Source organism: Astatotilapia calliptera, chromosome 10, assembly GCF_900246225.1.
Source record: "Astatotilapia calliptera chromosome 10, fAstCal1.2, whole genome shotgun sequence".
In the NCBI taxonomy this organism is placed as follows: Eukaryota; Metazoa; Chordata; class Actinopteri; order Cichliformes; family Cichlidae; genus Astatotilapia; species Astatotilapia calliptera.
Genome location: NC_039311.1, coordinates 1674993 through 1702889, shown reverse-complemented (window position 1 = coordinate 1702889; position 27897 = coordinate 1674993).

Here is a 27897-nt window from a genome sequence, read left to right as displayed (position 1 = left end):
ATCATCTGTCTGAGGAAGAGGAGGAAAGAGTAAAAGACAGTAGTGACCTAATGCCCGCCACTTTGAGCTGACCATTGCAAATAAATTCATTTTCTGTTCTTTCCAAAGTAAGGAGAGCAGCCTCTAAGTCGAGCCTGACGTCTCCTTAGACACGAAACAATGTCTTATTGCCAAAATGCCAGTAAAATATTTTATTGATTAAAAGCAATTTTACAATAAATAAATGAGTTAAAGAGCGTTTGTTTGTAAATGCTAATGTATGTATTTAGAGTCATTTTAAACAGAGAAACTGGATTCATGAGCTGAATCAAAATAATGGATTTTAAATGTTATATATGTCATTTGATCTCCTTTTCATTTAGCCTTTCTTGTCAGCCTCATCCATCTGGTCTTTTACTGGTGACAAAAAGGTCAAATAAAAATCCGCCATGGGCTGGAGAAAGCTTTGTGACTGGTGCTGAAACTGCCTCGTATACAAACCTGCTTTAAGGAAATACTGAAGTTTATGTGTTTGTGTCTTTCACTCTTTTATTTTTCATATTATTATATCATATACATTCTTATAACCATGCTTACAGTTTACATGAGTTATGAATTATTCACTGTGTCGCTCTCTTGTTCATTTCACATTTCTTAGGAAGCTTTTATTACAGTCATGGTGGCGTCACGAGCCGTCACCGACTCCACTGGTGTGTTTCATTTACAATATTTTGTTAGCGTCTTTTCCTGTTGCTTCCAAAAAGCTTAAGCTCATCCATATATATGACAGTGTCATAGTGTCAAAAATGCTAAGCTAGTGTTTGAGAGCAACATGTGATGTTGGTCACTGTTTGGATGACACACTGATGTTTCAGGCCAGATGTTCTTCAGCATGTATGGCGCTATTTTTGTGCCACTATTCTGAGCGCACGTAAAAAAATGTGCAGGTGCAGGTGTTGTGTTTTGAGGAGAAATTTATTTTGAGCGAAGAAAAGCCAAATTTGAGTGAACAAAATTCATTGCTGCGTGCAAAAACTGTATGTCAGTGTTTGTTATTATCCACACACACAACAGCAGCAGGAGTTTGAAATATTTCTCTTTCTGGGTCACAAAATAAACTTTTCAGATATTTTCATGCGAGACTGTTGCTGTGTAAACTTCAAATATCTGCTGATTTATCAAGACATCACATATTTGCATAAATGCTCTAATGTTTTGTGAGAGGCCTGTTACCCACCATCTGACCGGGTGGTTACTCGGGTTAAACATAAAAGAGATTGACAGACCACGTGACTTTCGCGCATTGCATTGTGGGTACGAGTGGCAGCAAAATCAAAACACTGCATCAAGCGCCAGCATTTCCAGGTGATTTCCAGTCCTGATTTGGACTATTCCATTTCACAGCTGTTGTTACATTTCTTCCTTTATCTCTTTTTTTTTTCTTTTTTTTTCTAAATGACATCAGAAACAGCAGTATGCGACATTACGTGATGGCAGAGCTTCAGTTCATCCTTTGTCATTTTTTTTATTTTTTTTATTTTTTATTTTTTTTTAATAAATAGGACAGGGGGAATGAATGAGAGAAAGAGGGGGAGAGAAAGAAAGAAAACCAAAGGGGAGAAGAGACGGTGAGAAGGGGGGGGAAGAGAGAGAAAAAAAAAAAGAACTCCTGGGTCACCTGTATGGAGAAAAAAAACAAACAAACAAAAAAAACAAACAGAGGAGACAGCAAACAACAAAGAGCAACATAATAATAAAGAAAACAAAGCACCATCACAATAAACTAGCTAGTCATAGATATCAGTATTTACTAAATAATAAACGATATTGTGCAGCACGCAAGATAGACAGCGCACAATGTGCTTTGAGGCAGCAGCCAAGAAAGCTGTAGTCCGCGTCTGTGAATACCCATGTGTGCATACCTGTGTGGATCAGCATGCTTGCATTCCAAAGGTTTCTCCATGTAATGATCTGCTAGGGAGTGTGGGGGGGCCACAGCCCCGTCCTCCAGGGTGTGAAGTGGGTATGGAGGAGATCAAAACTCCAGACATCCAGAGGCCCCCAGAACACAAGAGACCAAGGAAGACCAACAGAGGGGCAGCCGCGCCACTGTCCCAGAAAGAGCTGAGGAGAGTCCCAGATGAGGGCTCACTCAGCAGCCGCGGAGCAGAAGTCAGGGGGAGTTGCAGTGACGCGCCCGTGAGCTCCGCCGGCCCCCAGCTGCGCCTGAGTGACCGAGCCCCAGGCCGAGAGGCCGGGGGCACCCCACCTCCAAAGGGGCCCGAGCGAGCCCCAGGCCCCAGGCCCCGACAAGCGGCCGCCAAGGAGTGAGCCGGTGTGTACCCGGACGCCCACCCCCAGACACAAAGAACCACCAACACACCGACACCTGAGGGAGTCCGCCACCGGCAGGGGAAGTGGTGGTGGGTGGAGATAGGCCTCCAAACCTTGGAGGGCCTGAGGTGTCCCCAGAGAGGTGGCGTCTGATCCCAACCTGACATATAGACACAGACATACAGGCACACACAGACACAAACATCCATTCCCACCCTCATGCTCTCATATGCACTTACTCCACACTCAACCAACGTGGAGACAGACATAAAGAGACGTTGTACACACGATCACACTCCCCAAGCATACTCTAAGCCCCGGGTCTAGGTGCCCCCGCCCCTGGAGGGGGGAACTGCACCCAGACCCAGGTGGTGTTACCCTTTTCCCTGCGGTGGGGAGAGGCAGACCACCCCGACTCCGCAGCAGCAGGGAGGCCCCACACCCCAGACCGCAGTCGGACGGCCAACTCCTCCTACTAGCCCTCCCGCTCCAGCAGGCCGCAGAGAATGGGGGTGGGAGAAGACTCCAAACCTCCCTCCACCCGCTCATTGTAGTGTTGATGCATGTGTGTTCTAAGGTGCATTTAAAACCCAGGAGGGCATGGAGCTACCTGCCAAGGAGCAGCAGGTAAGCGCATGGTCCCTCCTGATAGCCCTTAATGACTAAGTGTATTTAAAATTGAGAGGTGGGCAACGACGTCAGGGGTGAGGTGTACACCCTGATGGTAATTCGGACTCCGTGATTGTGCCCACCCCCTAAGATCCTATATGTATCTGTAATGAGAGTGTGAGTAATGTGAATGTCTAAGTTGTGGGATAAAATTGAGGCAGAGGCAGCCAGAAGGGGACAGAGGGGGGGGGGGGGGGGGGGGGGGGGGGGGGTTAGCCTCCTCTGCACCCTGGTGACATACCCCTACTCCAAGGCCCTGCATGTGTGGGTGGTTGTGGTGGAGCGGGAAGAGGGAGGCAGCTGGAGATGGGGAGGGAAGTAAGGGAGGGGCAGGTAACCCCTCCCTGGGGCCAGCTCCCCCGCTGACCCCAGTAGGCACTCCCACCCTCCGCGACCCGCCAGGGAAGGGGGGCCCAGGCCCATCAGACCGGGGTCCAGTGCAGTAGCGCCCCCCGGCTCCACAGAGCCCTGGACAGTCCACCCAACCCCACCACAGAGAAAACTGCACCCACCCCACCATCCACACATCTTCCAGACTACATAAGACGGTAAACGCCCAGGCTGAGATCTTCCTCCACCTCTCCTGTATCTCCCCCTCCTGAAGAGAGTTCTTCCTTTATCTCTTGTACAGGCAAACGCATCTATTTGTCTTCTCAGGTTGTATAAATATTACACAATATTTTCAGATCTAATAGAAATAAAATAAGTGTTTCATAAGTCATTCAATTTATTGTCTTTATTTATATTTATTATGGCATTATTGTTTCATTCTATTATAGAATCTTACAAGAAAGAGGCAAAGAGCTGCGTTGGTGAAAAACAAATCAACAATGCAAAAAAAACAACAACAACACACAGCAAAACAACATACTGGAAAACAGTTATTCATCACTTGACTGCTTCAATACAACACTTGGGCACATATATGCGGGACTTTTCGTGGCGGTTTTGATCTCGCTCTCCCTCTTCACCGATCAGATCTGGCTGCGGTAGCAGCTTTAAACTCGGTATGACCCAGGTTGATAGAGGGGCCCAGTCTGGATCACATTCCAGCATTTTGTAGGCTGGTTTTCCTACAAAACACAGCAAACATTAGCCTGCAAAGCCACAGTGAACAAAGCAGCATAGCAACGAATTCAATTCAAATCTGTTATGTGACGGCTGCGTGCAGGCAGGAGAAGGACCCAAAGTGCAGACCCCGGAGACAGAAAGTAACTCAAAACAGCTTTAATGCTGAACTCAAAAGGGTAACAAAACTAAGAACAAACCAAACACACGGAGCCAGAAACCAAAATACAGGGAACAAAAGCCCAAAACAACAGCACAGAGGCCAAAAGAAAACAGACAAAAAGCCCATGAAAAGCGCAGAGGCCCAGGTAACAGTCTTGAAAAGGTTCAGGAGGCCGGCCTGAAGGATGGCGGCCCAAGAGTCCAGAACCAGGCAGTTCAGGGGGCCGGCCCGGAGGTCGACAACACAAAAGTCCAAAAAACAGGTCCGGAGGCCGACCGCGAAGCCAGTGACCGTGGCGGAGCAGGTCCAGAGGCAGGACGCGCGGAAGGCAGCAGCGGCGACGAAGCAGGTCCGGAGGCCGGCCACAACAGCAATGATGTCCAGCCAACGACCTGGAAGGTGGCCGGACAGGGCGAGGACGTGCAGGCCGGACAGGGCGAGGACGTCCAATCAGACGCCTGGAAGGAGGCAGGCGATGTTGAGGCGCAGGTTGTGCTCCGGACGGCGGTGAGGCAGGACCCGGCGAGGAAGGCGCTGCAGGCGACGGCGTGGAAGCCGCAGGTGGTGGCGCTGCAGCGGAAGCAGGTTGCTGGACGGGCCCCTCGGACTTCCCGTGGCTGTCATGCGACCGGCTATTGCAGTTAATAATACAACAGCTTCTTGCCATTTTTTGTGTTTCTTTTTATCGCTGTGTGACTGATTTCATGTGAAAGCCTGCGTGCGCTAGTACCGCTTGCCACTTGTACCTACAATCCTTTGCGGTTTTACCCCGGAAATAACGTCACATTTTCAATCTCTTTTGCTTTGGAGTTGACGTCACGCCGCAATGCATTGTGGGAGCGCGGCACCATTTTCGGGGTCTACAAATCAAAACAAACACACTGGGCCTTTTTCAATATGCGTACTTGAGAATTGAGAAAGGGCCACTGCGTTGGAACGACGACTACAAGAAAGATGCTTAGAAGCAGCTCAAACGAGAATGGACGGTATAGAGACCAATTGCGTCCAGAGGCGAAGCGGCGGTACCTGCAGAAAATAGCGTGCATTGGAAATGTGGACCCGTATGAAATACGGCCGTGGAGTAGAAACCCTGAAGACCAACCGCTATTGACTTAGCCTGACATATTTTCGTACCTTGTCTGTGGAGTCAGCGCGTACAAGTCGTCATTCAAACAAAGGTAAGTCAGCTCGAGTACTGCGAGTGAAATGCGTTTGATTTCCCTGCAAACATTCAGATTAGTGCAGCATAAATTCATTCATGAGGGGAAATTACAGTGAGAACATGTGGAGGCTGTTAGGTGGATAACATAGTGAGTTCAGTGCATTGATGAGACATTGTCCTGAAGGATTTAGTTATTCTCTGTGGTTAAAGAAATTGCACTAATTAATTCATATTTATTATAAATAATCCTAATTATACATCTTGCTCTGTGTTTGTGTGCTGTGTAACTAAAATATATTCTATTTTAGTTTTATACATTGATTAATGACCTGCAGAATCTCCTTATCATATTAAGTGATTCATAATTGTGACTTAAAGTCGAACTTTATGTTTTCTCCCTCTTGAAGTGATGATATCCTTGCATTACATTCTTTAGGTTCATTTTTTGCTGGCAGATTTAAAAAAACAAAACAAAACAGGCAGATTTAGAATACAACCTGCAGCGTTCTATAGATGGATACATAAAAAGATAAAAAATGACATGTATGTGCTAACTTTCTAAACACTTTGTTACATTTATGATAAATGTAAATGAAACACATTTATGTCGGCCTTGGCTCATTAGTTCTTGTCTTTAACTGGAGAACTGGACAGGTCTTTCAGGAACTGTACTAAACTGGTTCAAAACATACGTAGAAAACAGGAAATACTTTGTATCAATAGGTAACTTCACATCTGAGCAGACAAGTATCACATGTGGAGTTCCCCAAGGTTCCATCTTGGGACCCCTTCTGTTTAACATCTACATGCTCCCACTGGCACAGATTATAAAGAACAACAAAATAAACTATCACAGCTATGCAGATGACACACAAATATATATCACAATGTCACCAGGAGCCCGAGGCCCTGTACAGGCTCTTGGTAAATGCATTGAGGAAATCAATGACTGGTTGTGCCACAATTTTCTCCAGCTAAACAAAAACAAAACTGAGGTAATAGTCTTTGGCGCCAAAGAAAAACGATTACAGGTCACCAGAGAACTTCAATCTATACATCTAAAAACCACAAACCAGGCGAGAAATTTGGGTGTAGTGATGGATGCAGACCTAAACTTAGAAAAACACATTAAGACAATAACAAAGTCAGCTTACTATCACCTCAAGAATATATCAAGGATAAAAGATCTGATGTCTCAACAGGACCTGGAAAAACTAGTCCATGCATTCATCTTTAGTAGGCTTGATTACTGTAACAGCATCTTTACAGGTCTACCTAAAAAATCAGTCAGACAACTACAGCTCATTCAGAACTCTGCTGCTCGAGTCCTCACTAAGACCAAAACAGTGGACCACATCAGTCCAGCTCTGAGGTCTTTACACTGGCTGCCTGTCCGTCAGAGGATAGACTTTAAAGTTCTGATGCTGGTCTATAAAGCTCTGAATGGTTTAGGACCAAAATACATCAATGACCTCCTGACCCAGTATGAACCTTCCAGATCCCTCAGGTCATCTGGATCCGGTCTTTTATCAGTTCCCAGAGTCAGAACCAGACACGGAGAAGCTGCATTCAGCTTTTATGCTCCTTATATCTGGAACAAACTCCCAGAAAGCCTCAGATCAGCTGAAACACTCAGTTTATTTAAATCCAGGTTGAAGACTCACCTGTTCTCAGCTGCATTTGAATAAAGCACCAAATCCACACTTTAAGCTTAAATTTCAAAACTTACATTTAACTACTGATTAACTGCTGTTTGTAGATTACAGCTCAGCATTCAATACCATCGTTCCCTCGAAGCTGGACAGGAAACTGCAGGATCTAGGACTGAGCAGCTCCCTCTGCAGCTGGATCCTTAGCTTCCTGTCTGACAGACGCCAGGTGGTCAGACTGGGCAGCATCACCTCATCCCCCATCACACTGAACACTGGTGCTCCACAGGGGTGTGTACTGAGCCCTCTCCTGTACTCACTCTACACCTACGACTGCACAGCCACTAACAGCTCCAACATCATTGTGAAGTTTGCGGACGACACTACAGTGGTGGGTCTTATCACCAACAGTGATGAGACAGCTTACAGGGAGGAGGTCAGCGCCCTGACCCACTGGTGTCAAGACAACCATCTCACCCTCAACGTCGCAAAGACAAAGGAGTTGATAGTGGACTTCCGGAGGTGCAGAGAAGTACACACCCCCATCACCATCAGCGGCGCTGCTGTGGAGAGAGTGAGCAGCTTCCGGTTCCTTGGTGTACATCTGGCTGAGGATCTTACGTGGTCAGTACACACAAACAAAACAGTGAAGAAGGCGCAGCAGCGCCTCTTCTTTCTCAGGAGACTGAAAAGATTCGGCATGAGCCCCCGCATCCTCAGGACCTTCTATCACTGTGCCATTGAGAGCATCCTCACTGGATGCATCACCACCTGGTACGGCAACAGCACCGCCTACAACTGCAAAGCTCTTCAGCGAGTAGTGCGGTGCTCTGAACGGATAATTGGAGGTGAGCTTCCCTCCCTCCAAGACATCTACAGGAAGCGGTGCCTGAGGAAAGGGGGGAGGATCATCAAGGACTCCAGTCACCCCAGCCATAAACTGTTCAGACTGCTTCCATCAGGAAGGAGGTTCTGCAGCATCCGGTCCCGTACCAGCAGACTGAGAGACAGCTTCTTCCACCAGGCCATCAGACTGCTGAACACGTCATAGACACCTCAGCTTCACTACTGGAACTTTAACATTATGCACTCCATACTGTACAGTAATGCCACTGTTTTGCACATATTCAACTCTGTATATTTTATTTGATATATTTTATTTATTGTTTACTCTATTTAATTTGTAAAATATGTGTACACACACACACACACACACACACACACACACACACACACACACACACACACACGTAGAAAAATATTTAGTATACACATCCAGAAATGCATATACTATTATATATTGTACATATATTTATTAGTTTCAGATGTAGCCATTCTTGTATTTTGCTTGTTTACATTATTGTATTTTGCACAACTCTGTTGCTTGTGAAGCTCGCACACAAGAATTTCACTCACATGTGCTGTACCAATGTACCTGCACATGTGATGTGACAATAAAAGTGATTTGATTTGATTTGATTTGATTTGATCTATTGTTCTGATTTTATCTGTTTTGATTTTATATACTGTTTTGTTTGTTTGTTAATTAGTTTGTTTGTTTGCTTGTTTTAATCAATTTTAAATCATGCTTTTTATTTGTTTTTGTTTCTAATGTCTCTGTAAAGCACTTTGAATCACCTTGTTGTTGAATTGTGTTATACAAATAAACTTGCCTTGCCTTGTCTTTAAATGAACTTTGTGTGTGTTTCAGGTCCTACACTCTCAAAGACTGAATGAACCAGCATTGCAGCCATGGGTCACTGTGAGCATCACAGGGGAGGTTGAAGCCGCCCACTGCAGCTGTAAGGCTGGAGTCGCGGAGACCTGCAGCCATGTCACTGCTCTTCTGTTTAAAGTAGAAGCAACAGTGTTGTGTTGTGGCACAAGGACTGTTACAGATGAACCTGCATACTGGGTTTTGCTGGGTAATGTGACCAAGATACAGTCAGTGGTTGGCCATAAGATAGACTTCTCCTCTTCAGCTGCCCAAAAAAAGGCTCTCGATCAAAACATAAACAGACCATCTGTAGTGACGGGGAAAAGAAGCCGTCCTCAAAAAAGAAAAATTCCACCTGCTACTGTGGAGCAGTTGGATCAACTGATGGGAAAATATTTCTCCAAGCATAGTTCTGTTCTGAATAATGTTTTATTTAGGGGGTCTAGATTTATGCCTGTAGTGCACTGACATGTAAATAATTTGCATTTACTGAATATGTACTGACTGAGTACCACTGTTCAAACGTTGAATAAAGAAACAAATTAAAACCACTTTCTAGAACATCACATCAGTAACAATGTAGAATCAATGTCATGTATAGTTCACAAATGACAAAATGTTCACATAAAATCATGACAGCATTTAAATAATATCACCCACTACTAGCATTCTGTAATTTACTGTCTCTTTTGAAACTCTTTTATTTCATTAATTTCATTGGCTGGTTTGTCTGCATTAATGAAAAACAATTAGCAACTCTATAAATAGAACATATATCTACAAAATCAGTCATTAGGATGTTTGTTCGAATTTGCTGTGACTTCAGAGCGCATTGAAAATAAAACTAATAGGCTATAAAGAGTGATATGAACTTATTTAGATCTTACCTGAATGAAAATGTCATCCAAGTCTGTGATTGGCTGGTTTTGTGGCGCAAATATAACGGTGTAGAGAAAGAGCTGAGCGCGCACGGGCAGAAATGTTGAGAGTGCGAGCGACACACTGCGAGCGAGCGCAAATGCAAAAACTGAGCGATAGGGGCTGCTGTTGTGTGTGTGGATACTAGCAAACACTGAAATACAGGTTTGCACGCAGCAATGAATTTTGTTCACTCAAATTCAGCTTTTCTTCGCTCAAAATAAATTTCTCCTCAAAACGCAACACCTGCACTTTTTTTATTTTTCTTTAACAGGTATTTTTCAGTTCACATTCAAAATAAAAAGATACTTTTGTATGTACTTTGTGAACAAACTTGTATTATAGTGAATCAGAGCCGAGTTCCTTTATTTTCCTCAGTTTCGAGGTCCCTGTGATGCCTCATCTTTGATTACTAGACAATTTCGTAGCATGATAATGTTATTTGGAGCACCATTATTTACTAGCTCACATTCCTGTCCAGCATTTCATTGGATTTAAGTCTAAGAGGACCAAATGTTGGGTCCTTAAATGTAAATGGTTAATTCTATTATATGTTAGCATATAATGTAATTATTAGCTACACATACATAATAACTTACAGACATACAGATCTGTGATACAGTGAATGAAGTATTATAGGCAGTAATTAAAAACAGCTAAAGAAGACGAACAAACAAACAGCTGTGATGGGATCATAAATATTTTTAGCATACTAATTTCCATCGGGATCATCTTTCAATTTCATCGCTCCATTTCATTTCCTACCTTCGCCCCCCCCGGCAGGATGTAGCGTAATTTGTATTGGAGTGTTTCTTTACCTGTGGCAATCTGTTTCACGGTGCTGAGATTACAGGCAAGCCTAATTAAAGCTGTTGTTGTATTTTTAGAATTAGCAGAGTATTAATTGGTGCAGAACAAGCCAAAGAATACGAGGCAGGCAGGCACGTACGTGAGAGAGTAAACATCTTTTATCACACTACACTTTTATCTGTGGACTCAGGAGTGCCAGCTACATTCACAGGGCATGTTAATCCATCACACTTCAAAGTCCCTCACGGGATGGATAAACAAACACAGTGAAATGGGAACTGCTAGGAGCGCCTCATTTCAGGCAATGCCTACTTGTACAAGTGCATTTCAGTGTTGAATAATTCATAATGGGTTAAAAGCTGGCTTAAACCAAACGCTTCTCCAAATGTGGCCAAAAACAAAAACAGGTTTGTCCTTTTTAAAAATGTATTGTTGCTATTCAGTCACAGCCAGGCCAACAAGGACGAGGGCTAAGCTGGACGCTGTCACTCTACACTGTGAGCACAGTTATTAGGCAAGTTGTATTTTTCAGGATTACTTTCATTATTATAACCACAGCGCTCTCCGTTAATCCAAAATGTTTATAAACCTGAATGTTTAAGAAAGTAAACAAATAAACATTTCTGACATGTCAAATAAATAAATCAGTGAGCAACATAGCCACCCTTCTTTTCAATAACTGTCACCGTTCATGGAGTCTGTCAGTTTCTTCTGTTGATGATCAACTTTCGTGCAGCAGCAGCCTCCCAGACACTGTTCAGACAAGTTTCCCTACACTGTGAATCTGTCGTTTAAGCCTGGCCCAAAGGTTCTCAGCAGGGTTGAGGTCAGGAAGGCAGTGTCGTTATTTTTTCATCCTTAAGGCCTTTACTGGTTAGCCATGCAGTGGAGTACTTTGCTGGATGCCATGGAGCATTGCCCTGCATAAAAATCATGATCTTCTTGAGAGATGCAGACTTTTGCCTGAACCACTGCTTGAAGAAAGTGTCCTTTTAAAAACTGGCAGTAGGTTTCAGAGTTGATTTTTTTAGGCCATCTTCAACCCGAAAAGGTCCAACCAGCTCATCTTTAGTAATACCAACCCATACCAGTACCCACGTCCACGTTGCTGGCGTCTGAGTCAAAGTGGGGCCCTGTGTCCATTACTGATCCAGCCACAGGCCCCCCCGTATGGAAAAGAAATAGAAAAAACTTATAAAAGACTTGCATCAGATGTGGCCTACTTCATATAGTGAATCATAAGGCTGATATGATTTACTCATGAAAGTGGCCACTTTCATATATTGTTTTATGAAGTATCCAAAACACAAGTTTCATTTATATCATTTTTCAAGGGATCTTATATCTGTTTTCACTCTTGTATGCTTTTTTCACACAAGGCGATACAAACTTTATAAGATTTATATACACATCTTTTCCATATGGGTATCTGGTCCATCAGGAGTCACTCTCATCTCATCAGTCCAAAAAATCTGTCTTCAGATATTTCTTGGCCCAGTCTTGACATTTCACGTGCAACAAAACCTTTGATGGTTGTGTGGTCACACCCCGATATCTTAGCGGTTTCAATAGTGCTGCATCTCTCTGAAAGACCTTTTTTTACTTTTCAGAGTCCTTTAAATCTCTTTTTTGGCCCATTCTGCCCAAGGAAGAGAAACTGCACACCTTTATATAGAGTGTTGATCTCCTCAGGCCACACCCTCACTCATTATGCAAATACACATCACCCGATATGCTTAAATCCAATAAGCACTCAAGTTTATACAGCTTGACAATATGCATAAAAATTATGATATGGCCAAAATACTCACTTGCCTAATAATTGTGCACACAGTGTAGATGGCAGCCTTTAAATAAATACATTAAATTAATAATTTAACACATTTAGCATTACAGGTTGCACTCTGTTAACAGTTGATTTTAGTTGATGAACAGCAAAGCGCTGAGGTCACTGTGCCTTGCTATCGGCTGAAACATGCCACAGGATCTAAGGACAATGGACCAATAGTGAGCCTGAGTTTTACTGACAGTGGGCTCGATTGAATCTCTTATCAATATCTGTATCAGGCTAAATCATTGCTCTGACTCAGTCAACCCATTCTGTATTAATATGTGCTTTGGCTCCCTATCAATAGAAAGGATGTGCGCACTTATTGCATGCGTTATCTGCTCTGTTTCCTCTGAATGAGATACCACTGGGGAAGAGAAATAGAGTTTAATGGCTTTAGCAAGGTCAGAGTGGGAGAGCAGGGCGAGAAAGTGCTGGCCCAGCACAATGGGCTTTTATTTTGTTGTGTCAGTCAGTACAGGCGATTAAGCTGTCAGCCAACCGGGGCGCTATTGATTTGGTTACGTACTGGGGGGAGGTAACACCCCCTGTTGTTTTAATTTATTAGCTACCAGCAATTTGATTTGATAGTGAAGAGGTGTAGCAATTTAAGGACTACGCAGAGCAGTGATCACTATAGTCTATACAAATAAGATTATTGTGGGATCATTAGGGTCCTCCAAAGTCTATTGTCCTCCTACCAGCTTCCTTCTGACTCACTGCCGTGCAGCCTTTGGGCACACTCTGTGTTTTATTGGGACTGTTCCTTGCAGGTAATTTGATATGACACTAGTTGAAGATAATATATCATTTTGACTGCCACGATGGGGCCATGTGCACAAGATCTCAATTCATATTGACAGATGGGGGAAATTGAGAACAATTGAAGCAAGCAACAGGAGTCTGGAGCAGTCTGTAAAAGTGTAATTGGGTGGGCCTCTCCATGAGCGAGAGGGGGAATTACAGGGTCATGGACTTTAACAACCCTCGACGCAGACACTTGGAGGAAATGACTGTGAATTTTACACAGCGGTTTCATGCAGCATCAGTGAGCAGAGCTGTCCCTGTGCATTCAAGGGAACTGAAGCTTTCAGATAGAGAGCCATGCAAGCTACAGCTGAAATTCACTTAGGACACCAAAAAAGCATGACAGGACAAAAGTGCTTACAATACATTTGTGCACACTTTTAACACAATTTTACAGCTGTCATAAGTCAGGCAGTAGTGTTGTGCAGTATGCACCTGCTGCTTTTGTCTCCAAATCCTTGTCTACGTCAGTACATCTACATGTCTGAGACAGGCATTGCCCCTTAAAATGTAAAGTTTTCAAGATTCAAGAGCTTTATTGTCAATGCAACAGTATACAGTATACCATAATGCTGTTTCACCCCAAGCCCCCCATGGTGCATTTATAAGTGTGTAAAAGATCCAAGAGATCTAAAAATAGGTTTTACAAATAAATAATGTGCTAAATTTCACTTAAATTAAGTGATAAAAAGGTACTAATTACTAACTATACAATACTAACTGTACAGAGACAGAGACAATGCAAAGTGGATTGTGCAGCAGTTATTAAATACCAGGTTCAAGTTATTGTCAGGATATTGTAGACGATTGTAGAGGAGACATGACAAAGACATGTGCGATATGCAAAATGTGCAAATATAGTATAATTTAGATGTGAGTTCAGTAACTATGTGACTGAGTGTGCAAATAGATTGTTCCCAGGTCAGTTAGTAGTGGATTTGTGTAAGTTTGTGTTGTTTTTGAGTCTTTTGTACTGTACTGTAAGGTGTTTGCGTATTTCAGTCCTTTGGTGGTAGTGAGCTGAAGTTTTATTAAGTCTTCACCACATCATCAGAAGTCATTTGGCCATAAAATGAAAGCACCTCCATAATACTAATCAACAAACTAGTTTTCAGGTTACCTGGACAGCATTCTGGTATGCTTGTTGAATTTTAACTGACTTACACTCCAAGATTCTCCAAAAGTCATCAGCATCACAAAGCACAACAAACAGAAGTTCTCATTAGCATCATAAGAAGTTAGATGATCACTGAAATCTCCCATGATGGTGTAAAACTCCTGCTTTCATCATCACCGGCCTTGACTTGCTTACTTGGCTTTGGTGGAGCTTTTAAGAGATGACATGCGAGCCCTGACAGTCTATAGACAGCGTTATGCCACTGTGGTTATTAAGGCAGTAAATCATCTCGTGCTCCTTGTCCTTTCATTTCGGAGAGGGCCAATTGATCGACATAATTTTACAAGGAGGATCACATATGAATATGCCATTAAATGTCCGTTTATTGCCTTTTTATGATGCCATTGGAATTACATTTTTCGAGCTTTGAGGGTGAAATATTAAAAAGGACAGAGCCAAGTCAAGTCCTCAGACAGGAGGCTTTAGCAGGTTAACCATCTGGAATGAAGTGTCGCTCTTTGTCTGCCCTGGCCATAACTCTTTAACTCTTTAAACATATTCTCTGCCACCATAACAGAGATGTTTCAATTGCATGCCTTACTTAAAATAGAACTGTCAGTGTAAATTGTTCTCCACCGCTGAGCGGCTCCTCTGCTTATCCATTCATTAAAAGAGACGGTGGATGTGACCAATTTGCTCAAAGTTGGCTCTCAGTTGTTCGTTTAGTGCGCTCAGTATTTTTCACCAAAACATGCCCTGTTGGTTTTGTCCTGACGGAGTGGGAGGAGAGGAGCCACCAAAAGGCCACAGTTCCAATTACACACTGCTTAAATGTCAAGCTACTTTGCATTACCCAAAGTGCAATGGCATTCAGTGGGTATCAGCCCCACTCCATCCACATCTGTCGCATTATTTCGCTCCACGAGTGAAAAGAAAATGATCACGGAGTCCTTTCCTTCGATCTATAACCTATCATCTCTGAGTGCTCTACTTCACATCTCAATGAGGTTTGGGCACCAACCAAAGCAGCCTACCACAGAGCCAAATTAAATAACAATTAGGTGGCTTGTGTTGCTTTTACGAGGATGAATGGTTTGCGAGTGTCCTTTCAGCAGCTTTCGTAATTGTTTCAGAGTCAAGATTCACGATCCCTCGTTCAATGCTGTCGGTTCACTGGCTGCATTGCTACCCGGGGCCCCTTGGCTTTTCCCATTAGAGGCTCCGCAGGCTTGACAATTTAGCTGCTTTGTCGATCATTAAGAGGGGAGACACAGAGCTTCCCCCCTCTAATTAAACCTTGATTAGAAAAGTGCTCTACTGCAGAGATGACAGAGTAGGCTCGAAACAGGGGACAGAAAGGTTGATGTAGTTGTGTAGTATGCAGGTGGTGTTTCCATTATGGGCGCAGACAATAAAAACACAGCGGCTCAGTTTAAATGAAGTACCCCACAGTAATAGCAAGAGTCATAAAATAAGAAGAAAGGGACAATGCATCTTGCCAGGCCCCAAGCTATGCTGGACCACACACACTTTAGATTACTTAGCATGTTGTAAAGATCTACTAGCCAATGCAGTCATTGCTAAAGGCATTGTTTAGGTGAGTTAATAGCATGATGGCAGCATATGCAATAGCAAACTACACAGCTAGCTCCAAAGTGAGTTAGCTGCAAGATTCCAAAGCTACTTCTTCTTCTTCCTCACTCTCCTGCTTAGATTTCATTTACCTGATTGGTTGAAGTTAGCTTGTTGTAGGCAGATGGTTCATCCAATTTAATCACCTGCCATTTTTAAAAGGCTGCCCTTTTTTCTAAACACTTTCAAAGGACAACTCCCCAGATGGCTCTGTGTACCAAACCATCTGGTGCATCAGGTAGTATGAATATTACTAGTACAGGTACTGGTGTCCGTCTCATTAAGGAAAAAAAAGTCTGCCTTGTTAATTAAGGCAATAACATTTGCATGTACTGTGAATTAATGTCCTCACAGCGTTGTTCTGCTGCTGAAAACACCAAATGCACATTGACATGCTTCTCTGTAACAGAAGGAATCATCTGCTGCAGATTGCTAAGATTGTTGGCAAAAACATCTTGTGGGGTTAAAGGTCACCAGGGCTGAGCTCAAACTCTTCATTGTAGAAATAAATAAATACATAGATACATAATTCAGATAAAGAAAAATAACATGTGTTAAGCATGTCATTGACTCTTTGGTTTTATTGACTTTGAAGTTTGACACAATGTTTTCCATTCACGTTATCTGGCTCAAAACAACAAATGAAGAAGGACGGTACCTGGACACAGAGTTAACATTTGACAGTAAACTGTGTACTTACCTCCCTGCCATAGATCTTGATTCACTTCAGGTGATAACTGTGCAGTAAAAGTGTTTCCAGAGTAGCAAGAAAACTCTGGATTAGTGGGGTCAAGGGGAGAAATGATCTATTGTATCTATTATAGCTGTAAGCTACAGCTCTGCTTACAAGAGTTACATCCACAGGAGAGCCTTTACATTCAGGACTGAAAAAGAAAAATACTTTTACGTTTTCTTGTGGTGGATATCTGCAGTAATGTGGAAAGCATAACATATGCATGTATTTCAGGTAGCACAGCATAGTGGTGCAGTGGTTAGCACTGTTGCCTCAAAGCAAGACAGTCTTTGGTTTATACTGTACACTCTCCAGCTTTGTCACTGACTAAAGACATGCCGTTAGTGAGGTTAGGTTAACTGGTGATTCTAAATTGGCTGTAAGGGCTGTTGTTCCTTTCCCTGCTTATCCCTAAAATCAGCTAATGACCTGTCCAGCGTGTACCCAACTTTTTGCCCAGTGACAACTGAGGTAGCGCCCACCTCTAACCCCAACCCACTGGAACCATGAATTAAACTAAGAAAGTAGATGGATGTAAAAAAAAGAAAAAGAAAAAAAGAAAAGTACCGTATTTTTCAGACCATAAGGTGCACCGGATTAAGAGCTGCATTAAGCAAAACAAAACAGTCAGACAAGTCAAACTTTCCTCAACTCATTCTTCTTGCTTCCTCCACTTCCGTACCATTGATTCATTAACGCTGAATTCTCTCCAGCCAGTGTTGCCAACTTAGCGACTTTGTCGCTATATTTAGCGGGTTTTCAGACCCCCTTAGCGCCTTTTTTCTAAAAAGCGACTAGCGACAAATCTGGTGACTTTTTCTGGTGTTATTGGAGACTTATTTATGACGACTTTTTGACGTGAAAGCGCGTATCGCTCTTACTCTCAACAAGCAGCGGGTGCTGCCGTGAGCACCTCACCCATGCTAAAGCGCTCACAGGCGCTCACTACTAATAAACACACACACACAGAAAGTAACTCCACCAGAGCGCCTATTTCGGGTCACTTTTGCTGGTCCAAGCCTGGATAAAGGAGCAGGGTTGGAATTGTTACATAATTTATTTATTTTTTAAATTGCTAAAAGAAATTTAATTTGTAGTTCTAAACAAACTCTAAATGCATTTAGGACATTTTTACTCACTTTATGTCTCTTCCATGATGTTATTTCTTTCTCCAGCTACGTAGGTAGGTTACAATTACATTAGAATGACCAATTATGCAAATTAGGCAATGACATCATTTGGCGACTTCTAGCGACTTTTAGGACAGCCAATAGCGATTTTACTTACTGAGGAATTGGCAACACTGTCTCCAGCGGCTCTATTCCCATGTTGTTGCAGTATATTAATGACTAACCTGGTATTGTGGATGGATTATCTCAGTTGTTCTCCTGAGTGAAGATTGGTCCGTTTACAGCATTCTGCCATGCGATTGCATTTGTCCCTAACCATCGGGAACCTTCATGTTAACTTTTATCGAGTGGAAAAAAGTTAGCATTCATCCTCCAGCTTCACTGTGTTTATGTTATGCTAACATAGCTGTGTAGCTAGCAATCACGTTGCACATCATTGTATACCAGCTAGCCCAACTTCAGTAACCCTACAAACGTCACTGCTGTTTAGTTTTCTGTCTTCATTTATGCTGGAAGTGACAGCAGAGCTGTACGTTTGAATTCTTTCAGAAATCTCTCAGTCAGAACATGCTATATCATGTTTAGGTGGAAGCTAGCGAACTAACTTCCTGCTAACTTCTACCTTTGTTAAATGTAACAAAATCCTGTTTTCTTGGATGCCTGGATGTTAAACTTAATTGTTACACCTGGTAAAGCAGCAACGCTGATCATTGTATTAAAAATTAAAGAATTTAGACAGTTTTTAACTCTCAGTGATGCTGCAGTGATCGCTTGACTTTGGGACCTGAAGCGGACGGAGTTTAGGACCCAGATTCCTCTGCGAGGCTCCTGACTCGGTAGCCGTAATGCTCCAACAACCCATCAAGCGGTGCGGCTTCGTAGCTTAGCAAAGTCGTACTAAAACATTTTTGACAGGTTTTGAGCGCCGTGTAGCACATAAAATCGGTTCGAGGTCAGTGAGCACAACCAGAATTCATACATAAGGTGCACTGACGATTTTTGAGAAAATTAAAGGATTTTAAGTGCGCCTTATAGTGTGAAAAATATGGTATGCATTGTGCAACAGTCGACCCTTCACTCTCAGCACCCAGCAAGACACTGAATGAAAAAGACACTTGAGCTCAGAATAGATCCTCTAGCTCTGTACTCTGCTGTGAAGAAAGGGAACGTTTCTCATTGTCATTCCTACAACACTTTACACTCAGTTTCAATCATCTCCAAACACAAAGCCTTTCCAAAATGTGCAGCAGGGCAGAGACATCATGCTTAGAGAGGGGGTTCCCCCCTCTGTGACAGCAAGCTCCCCCCTGCTGGAAGATCCTTGAGAGGGCATTTGAAAGAACAAAAAACAGTCCTGCATTTGTTCTTCTACCTGTACTACAGCTGATCTGAATTCACCATGGATTCCTGCAGGAGTCTCATCATCTACATTACTGGCAGCAGCTGACCTCCTCAAAACCTCTTTTCATCATAGACAGACAACCTGATGTGATGTCTGATTTTGTCTTTAAACTAAACATCTGTTAGTACAGATGTACTGCCTTCCTTCTTTGTGAAGTGCTCCATGTGAAACAATATAAATATGATAAATACAAAGCTACTGCATTTATTCATTAGTTCTTTTATCTCATAGCGTGTCTTTTGTCCTCTCTCTGCTCTCTTCTCCTTCCCCTGACCCTCCACTGATGGTGCCCCTTGCTGATCCTGGTTCTGAGGTCTTGAGGTTTCTTCCTGTTTAAAGAGCGTTTTTCCTTCACATTATTTTAAATGTTTATTCATATGAGGTCATGTCATTGTTGGAGTTGGAGGGTTATTACTGCACAATATAACACATCTTGAGGTCGCTGTTGTTGTGAATTGCAATAAAAAAAACATTTAGAATATAAATTAAATTAAATTAAAAAATATAAATGAAAAATATAATTATATAAAAATATAATGACAAAAATTTGAAAATTGAACACATTCCTGCCAGCAATTATTAAAACACTTAATTGGCAAAACAATTGAGTTTTATAAGTTATTAAGTAGTATGTGACATCACATACGTCCCCTCTGGGGAAATAAAAGATGCAAAAAAAAGCAAAGCACTATCAAGTCACCCTGAAATCCACACGTCAGCGTTTGCTTTCACATAGGCCAGTCAGTGGACCATGTGGCTGCACCATTACCATAGTTTTGCATTCTCTAATGTCATTTTCTACAAGGTTAGCTTCATGTAATCATTGCCCCGGGATGGCAGCAAGCTATGAGAGATAGAGAGAGAGCTGAGTAGAGGAGCACTGGGCCGCTTGTTCGACTTAATGAGACTAATCTAAACAGATGGAGGAGAGACTCCCTGGTTGCTCTGACACCATGTCCCCGAGACTGCTTTAGCTGGCCACTCGTCATTTTGACTCTCTCCAACTTGGAGCCCCCCCTCCCACACACAAAAATTTATTTACTTTTTAAAAAATTTGAAACCCATACAGGTGTTCTCAGTTTGTTTGTAGTTTCTTCCTTGCTTATAAAGACTCTTTGGTCATCAATTTGTATTTTTCTTTGACAACTAATACTTTGTTTATTTAGATTGGTATGTTGTGCAATTACAAGAAAATGGACCCAAATATAGAGCACAAAGAAAGAGTTAATTTAAATAAAAACAAGAGGCTTTAACTGAGGCAAACGCAAAAGTCCAAATATACAAAAAGTCCACGAGGATGACATCATTAGGATCTGAAATGCAGGCTGGGAGCACACAGGGTACAGGCAGCTGACACAGTACGACTCAACAATAACCAAAGGCAACTAAAGGCTTAAGTAGACACAGAAGATAATCAGAGAAAGTGGAAACATATAGGTAGCAAGGCCCAGCTGAAACTAATCCAGACAATACCTGAGAAAGTTAAACCAACACCAAGAAACACTTGACTAACAAAATGAAACAGAAACTAACTGACTAAACACAGAAGACATTAATGTTTATTCTAATAAGGAAACGGACAATCAATTAAAACACAAAGAATCAAATAAAAAACTCCAAAACTCCTAAATCTATCATTCTAAAACTGATCTTGGATTGCTAGTGTAACGTGTGTATTACAAAATAATTTATATTTCACCAAAGATCCATCCTGCAGTGTTATTTTGCTTTGTCAGTATTGGTTATGTATATGTGTTTATTTATATATGTTTATTTTCTGTATTTATATTTTGGGGGCTTTTATTTTGTTTGTGTGACCTTTGACTTCCCACGAAGTCACTTCCTGTAGCTGCGTGGCGCTATTTTCCTCAGTCGCCTAGAGGCCCCGCTGAGGAGAGGCGAGCGTACGCTAGTGTTCTCAGTTACAGAGCAAATAAACACAGTCAAAGTAACTAAAAGCAATTCAAACACTGCTCGTTCCCTTTGTGCATTTTGTCTCACAGTTCTGTTCGATGTTTTAGTGTGAGTTAGTTTCTCTGTCGAGTATAGGGTTGCCAACACCCTGAAAAATAAATAAGGGACACCTCGTGGCAACCCAGTTCACCCTTCCCAGTGTGGTGAATTTGGTAGCTCTTTTTTTTTGTGTGTGAAATTATTTTTTAACCATTTGACTTGAATTTGATTTAAGCAGATGCATATTCTTTGTGATATGACCATATGGGAAACAAATGATCATTTAGCCATTTATTTTTAGCTCACAATGACAACATTAACACAGTAAAACAGGTCTCTTTCTTAAACAGAAGCCTGTCCTACTTAACTTAAAATTATATAAATTAATAGAAAACAATAGAACAAAAATATTCTTGTAACTGTGCACATTTAGTGCATTTAGTACAATTGGCTTCAGTTGAGGTATTATTTCAGCTTTTCTAAAGCTAATCAGCTGCTCCTGTTTGTAAACCCGCTTGTTCCCATGATTACGCATCTTAACTCATCATCATTATTCATCTATGTATTACTTTTATGTATTAGTCATCTATTTGTTGTAATCATCTATCCTTGCAGTTGTTTATTACACAAAATAAATTATATTATCACACTTCTGGCCACATAGCGCTAATATTCACCGCACATGCCCATATTAACCTTAACCAGAGGGTTTAAACAACAAACCAGTGTTTACATACCATATCTGCTTCTGCCGTGGCCTGGTGGACAAGAAATTGGTTAAGGGTTCCCCGAGCTTTCAGGCCCCTCATGTTCTTCATGTGCCACCACTAGAAGCATGCCTATGGAAAAAGTGCGCCGGCACACAGTGCAGTGCGCTTTATAGGTGTTATCGTGCACTTTTCCAGCCAGGTGTTTTTCCCATTCCTCCCTGTACTTTTGCAGCCTTTTTTTCTTTCTCTGAGGGGAACAAACATTGCTGCTCTAATGAGAATAACTTAGACCTGGGCAGCAGAATCTCTGATACGTGTGGAGGTGGTGACGAGGCAGCATGGCTGGAAGATTTTACTCAGTGTTCTGAGACGAGTGCAGTATTTCTTGGAGCATGTGGAGTGAAGACAACAACATGAAAAGAAGCTGTTGCTGTTTGTATCATGTCTTCCTCTGTACTTGTACTGATTATTTGCAGTTTGAGTGTACAATCACACTTCTCACTTTTCCTCAATAACCACCTAGCATTATCTAGCACAGTGTCGCGGTGGTTAGCACTGTTGCCACTGTTGCCTCACAGCAAGGTCTTGGCTTTAAATCCACCATCTGGCCCAGGCCCCATGTTTGCATGGATTCTCTCTGGATACTCCAGCTTTCTCCAGAGTCTAATGACCCACAATTAGTGGGGTTAGGTTAACTGTTGATTCTAAATTGCCCATAAGTGCAAATGGTTTTCTGTCTCTGTGTTAGCCCAGAGTGTCTGTACCCTGCTTCCCTGCTGGAATAGCCTCCAGCTGCCCTGTATTTGATATGCAAAGGAAAATGATTGGATGCAACCATCTAGCTTTATAAATTGTTCATTTGTATCTTTCTTAGTAAAATACAAATTCCTGTTTAACCGTAACCTTTTATACATATGCATTAGCTGAACAACAATGATGAAGCATCTCTTTATCAGGTTCAGGATGGGAGCTTTCTCCCATGAAGAGGACCAGAAGCTTCTTTCGTTCACTATCTGCAAGCTCTCCAGTCTATATTCATCCCACACTGAACCGTGCTGTTGTCTGGTTCAGTGTGTTCTTGCTGTGAGTCATCTTTCACCACTGCTGTTGCAAACTCGGGGGCTATTCTTTCTCCGTGTGTATTTGTATCAGTGAGGGTGCAGCAAATCTGCTTCATATTCAGTGCCACGAGTTGTCAGCCTGTTACATCCCAGTGGGGTCAATTTCCCCCGTTTGCTGTTTTTCCGAGCTATCAGATGGTCTCTCTGCCTTAGTTGTCAGCTGAACTTTAAAATACATCACCAGACAAATAAGGATGAGACATTCACCAGTAGAGCTGATAATCTGATGCAACTCTCTGCTGAGCAGTTGCATAAGGTACCGAGAACATAAAACAAATGGAAAAAGTGGAACATGACATTCTAGCACGGTGCTGCTGAGTGATCAGCGGGGCTGTCGGTGTACCGAATGGTGGAAGCAGTGCAGCGTAGAAGCTCGCACAGGAGCGTAGATCTGTAATGTCTACTGTAAAACACACCAGTGCTCCAACACATGCTCAACAAATCCCACAGGCATTCAGCGCTAATGGAAACTACTCCAGCAGGGAAGTTATTTTTCATTACGTTACCATCAATGAACCTTGATCGCTGGACACTGAGTGTTGTGATTATTTCAAAAGTATATAGCAAAGGAGTATAGACTCAGTCCCCACAGTCTCGAATGTTAACAACTGCTGTTTATACTTTGAACTACTGCGATTTCCTTCCATCATGGCCCCCCGGGAGGATCGAATTCTCCCTCAGCCAAGCGGAGAGAGACATAGAGAGGGAAGGAGAGAGCAAATATGAAAGTGAAAGAAGGAGACAAAGCAGAAAGTGCACAAAGAAATGGAAATCCCTTCCCTCTGGGCCAGGCTCTCTGGTGCCTTTACCCAGTTTTTATCTGATGAGTCTTTGGAGAATAACTCTCTTTGCACGAAACTCGGAAGAAGGAGACATCCTCTCGGCTCGGTGGTCACAATCGACCCTGTATGACAGACGCGCTGGCTGCTGACAGCCATTACTGTCAAAATGAGGTAAGAACAAGGTGGGATGGCTGTCTTCACGGGCGCTGATGGCAGGGCTTAAACCGTGCTCCCAAACCCTTGTGGGATGTAGTTGCACACTGCCCATAATTGAGTTGAAAGCTTTATTGAATATTTCATTTGTGCTGTGGGAATTGGATTCTTCAGAGCACAGCAAAAGCTAAGTGGGAATGGGATATTTTTATTATAGCTAATGATACTTGCTTCATGCTTACCCTTCATCTGGTCCTATTTCACAAATATACTTGTACTGAAAACAAGAAAACCCTCATTAGGCTTAATTTGCGCAATTCTGTAAACAAACTTCAAGTAAAGTCAATTTTAAAAAGGCTAATTTATGAATCAAATCCTATTTTGCATGTAAGCACTCTGGAGTGAGCCAATTACCATCGACTTTATTCCTGGGTCAGAGCATTACTAGGGGCAACAGGACCGCTCATTAACTACCACAGTTAAAGGGAGTTCCTGGACCTGGCAGTGAGCTCAGGGCCAGCCATCTGTAAGCATGAGCTCAGTGGGCTGACAGCATTGCCTGCAACTCAGAGAGACTGAGACTTCGGTGCTAATCAGAAACATTTCTCCAAACCCCAAGATGAGAGGAGGTCTGCTCTACAGTGACTCTCAAAGCTCCACTCTTTATTCTTCATTCCCTTGCTCACATTGGCTTTCCCTCCCATTTTATATCCCACTGGAGCAAACCCGGTGGGACTGGAGGATCCAGCCGGGGACGGCGGCTAACTGGCTTTGCTATTACAGCTCCTGTCACAGGGGAGCTAGTGCGCTGCTTAGCCCAGCTGGAGCTCTCTGATCCCCTGCCTTTCAGTGGATGGATTCCTACCAATGGTCCCTGGGGGTTTCACTCAAAGGAGGAATAAAACTCAATGATACCATCTCCTAGTCTCCTAGTCTAGGGCTTTATTTGCCAGTAATCAATTAAAAGAAAAAGCATCAGCACAGCAGTATTTTCTAATTGATACTCATTAGGAAGAGTGAATGAATCTGGAGAAATATGCAAATGGCCTGTAGTTGTATAGCGCTTTACTCGTCCCTAAGAACCCCAAAGCGCTTTACACATCCAGTCATCCACACATTCACACACTGGTGATGGCAAGCTACATTGTAGCCACAGCCACCCTGGGGCGCACTAACAGAGGCGAGGCTGCCGGACACTGGCGCCACCGGGCCCTCTGACCACCACCAGTAGGCAACGGGTGAAGTGTTTCGCCCAAGGACACAACGACCGAGACTGTCCAAGCCGGGGCTCGAACCGGCAACCGTCCGATTACAAGGCGAACTCCCAACTCTTGAGCCACGATCGCCCTGTGGCGATGTGGATTAATTACTTCATTTTGAAATGATGACCGAGACGATGTGTCCCCAGCAACAGGAGAGAAGCTACAGGGATGAATGCAGCCTGGTTTATGTGAGTTCTGAATGTTTGATTGCATACTGGCACAGAAACAGCTGCACACTTTTCAAATGAGACAGTCTATTAATTCTGCCTGGTCCAACCAATTTATGACTTCTGGTGTATAATAATGAATATATTAATGAAATCTCTGTGTGTATGTGGACCCCTATTGCATCAGTCCACTGTGTTGTGTTGTGATACTTGTAATGTCACTTTAAAATACTTTGCATCGTGTTTATTGCTTTTGGTGGCTGCTGCTCACCAGGTAGAGCAGGTCAAGTACTAATCAGTCTCTGGCTGCTCCAGTCTCCATGCCAGTGTATCCTTGGGCTGGATACTGGGCCCCAGGTGGTCTCTGATGCATCTGTTGGAGTGTGATCATTAGAAAGTACATAGGTGTGGAAAAGAAGACCTTGGATGAACGAAGCTACATAGAAACCAGTCTAATCTTTCCTATTTCACATCTGCTACATGTTGAAATGAAAGTCAAAATGCAGCTCTTAATATGACTGAATCATAGCTTAAGTCCATCCATCCAGTTTCTTATGTGCTGATCCAGCTCAGGGCCACAGAGCAGCGATGCCTGCCTTTTGACAGCTGGGACTTCAGAAGATCTGAAGTATGTAAGGATATATTATAATGGTGTTCGAGTGTTAGAATGTGCTGTTCATGGGTTTTGTAGAAAATGTCTGTTGCCCACAGGTTGCTACGAGTCAGAACTTTTTCCTTTTAACATTAAAATACATTATGTCACAATGACATCATTACAGTGTTACAAAGACTAGCAGGAGACGTGGTGTGCTTACGATACATTCTAACATTAAACAGCAACGTGGGTTTTTAGCAGGTTGCATATTACCAATATGGCATAAAAAATGTTTTCATTTTATTTGACTTGTCTGATTAATAGAAAAAGTTGCAGTGCAGGGGGCTAACAAGAGTGACAAACCTGTCACCACCCATCCATAATGTGGACTTTGCAGTCAACGAAAGGAAACATTACCTCCCAGCAGCTGACAGAACAGACCTTGCACGATGATTTTGACTTTTTTATTTAATTTCTGCTGAAGTGATTCAGGACAAAGCTGCTCCACCTGATGAAATGATCATTTATGTTTATCCAAGTGCTTTTTAAAGATTTCTGATTTGACTTTGATAAAACAGATGAAACATCCAGGGCACCAATGCTGGTTTAAGTTCCTTTATAACTCAGACATTAAACTGATGGAGTTTTGCTATTGAAACTATGGCATATCCCATGACATTTGGAATCAAGCTGGTAAAAAGATTCACAGATTTGCATCAGATTGTGACACTGAGGCAGCTTTTGTTGCCGTTCCTAACAGAGCTTGTTGCTGAATAAGTCATGTGACTATCCCCTGCACCCGCGCAGTCCAAAGCAACCCCTGACAGAGAGCTGCATTTGGTAACAAGTGGCCTTGTAGAAATCACCTGGCATGAAATTAACTTTGAAAAACGCCAAAATATTTTTTCTTTTTCTTGTAATTTTTCAACATGTTCTTGGAAACTCTGTTTATTTGCCTCCTCTACTGAGCTGATATACAACACACAGAGCCTTAATTAGTCACTCTAATTTGGTGATTAATATAATAATATCTTTTCATGGAGAGCTTTCATTATTTTGGATTCATGTTGTTCTTTCATCAGTCTCTTTATGTAGGATCATAGCACTCCTGTGCTCAGCAGCGATAGGTTACGACTAATTACCCAGCGAGGTCTTAATCTGTAGCGTATCTGAAGCAATTATTCAATGTTGTCAGTGGATTGCAAATATTGCACGACTGCTGATGATAATGAATGATGTACAACTGACAAGCAAAATCTATTAAACCGTACCTAATTTTTAGTCTCCATGTAGGGTGGCTGCTGGCAGCTTATGGCTGGGTGTGAATATCCTACCTTGGTGGAAGCTGTAATTGCTGGAACTATAGAAAGGAAAACTTGCAGATTAAGGGATTTGTTGTACTCGCCTAACAACAGTCGTCTGTCGACTGTCTTGCTTTTAACCTTCGATATAAATCCAGTTTTTGAAAACATTTCTTAGAAGATGGCTTGGACTCAAGGAATTAATCCTAATTTCAGAGCCTAAAATTCATAAGAAGTCAAGTTTGAAAGCTTTCATTCAGATTAAAGTGTGTTTAAAACTCCACAGCATAGTTAGTGACTGATGCTTAACAGTGGGAGCAGACAAACTAATGCATGAACTCACAGGTAAGAATTAAAAGCTTTCCTCCCAGATTGCAGTGCACTACGTGACAAGTACTTCACAGAAGAATACAATCTGGCTTTTCGATGATCTCTGTCTCTTCTGGCGGTCTTCTTCAAGCTCAGGTTAGAATATATTCTCTCCTCCAAGATGGTAGAGCTGTAATCCCTGACACCAAACACGGGGATCCAATAGACTGATCTGATCACCTGATAGCACGGAAGAAGTATGATAAAGGAAGGCCAGAGGCTTCTAGTTAGCAGGGTCTGAACTTTAGTTTTTGTCTACCAGGGGATGTGACAATCCAACACCTTCAGATATCTGCTGATACTTGGAGATAAATGATCTGAATTGCAGAAGAAGGACCACAGCTCCAAACTCTCTCCTTCACTTCT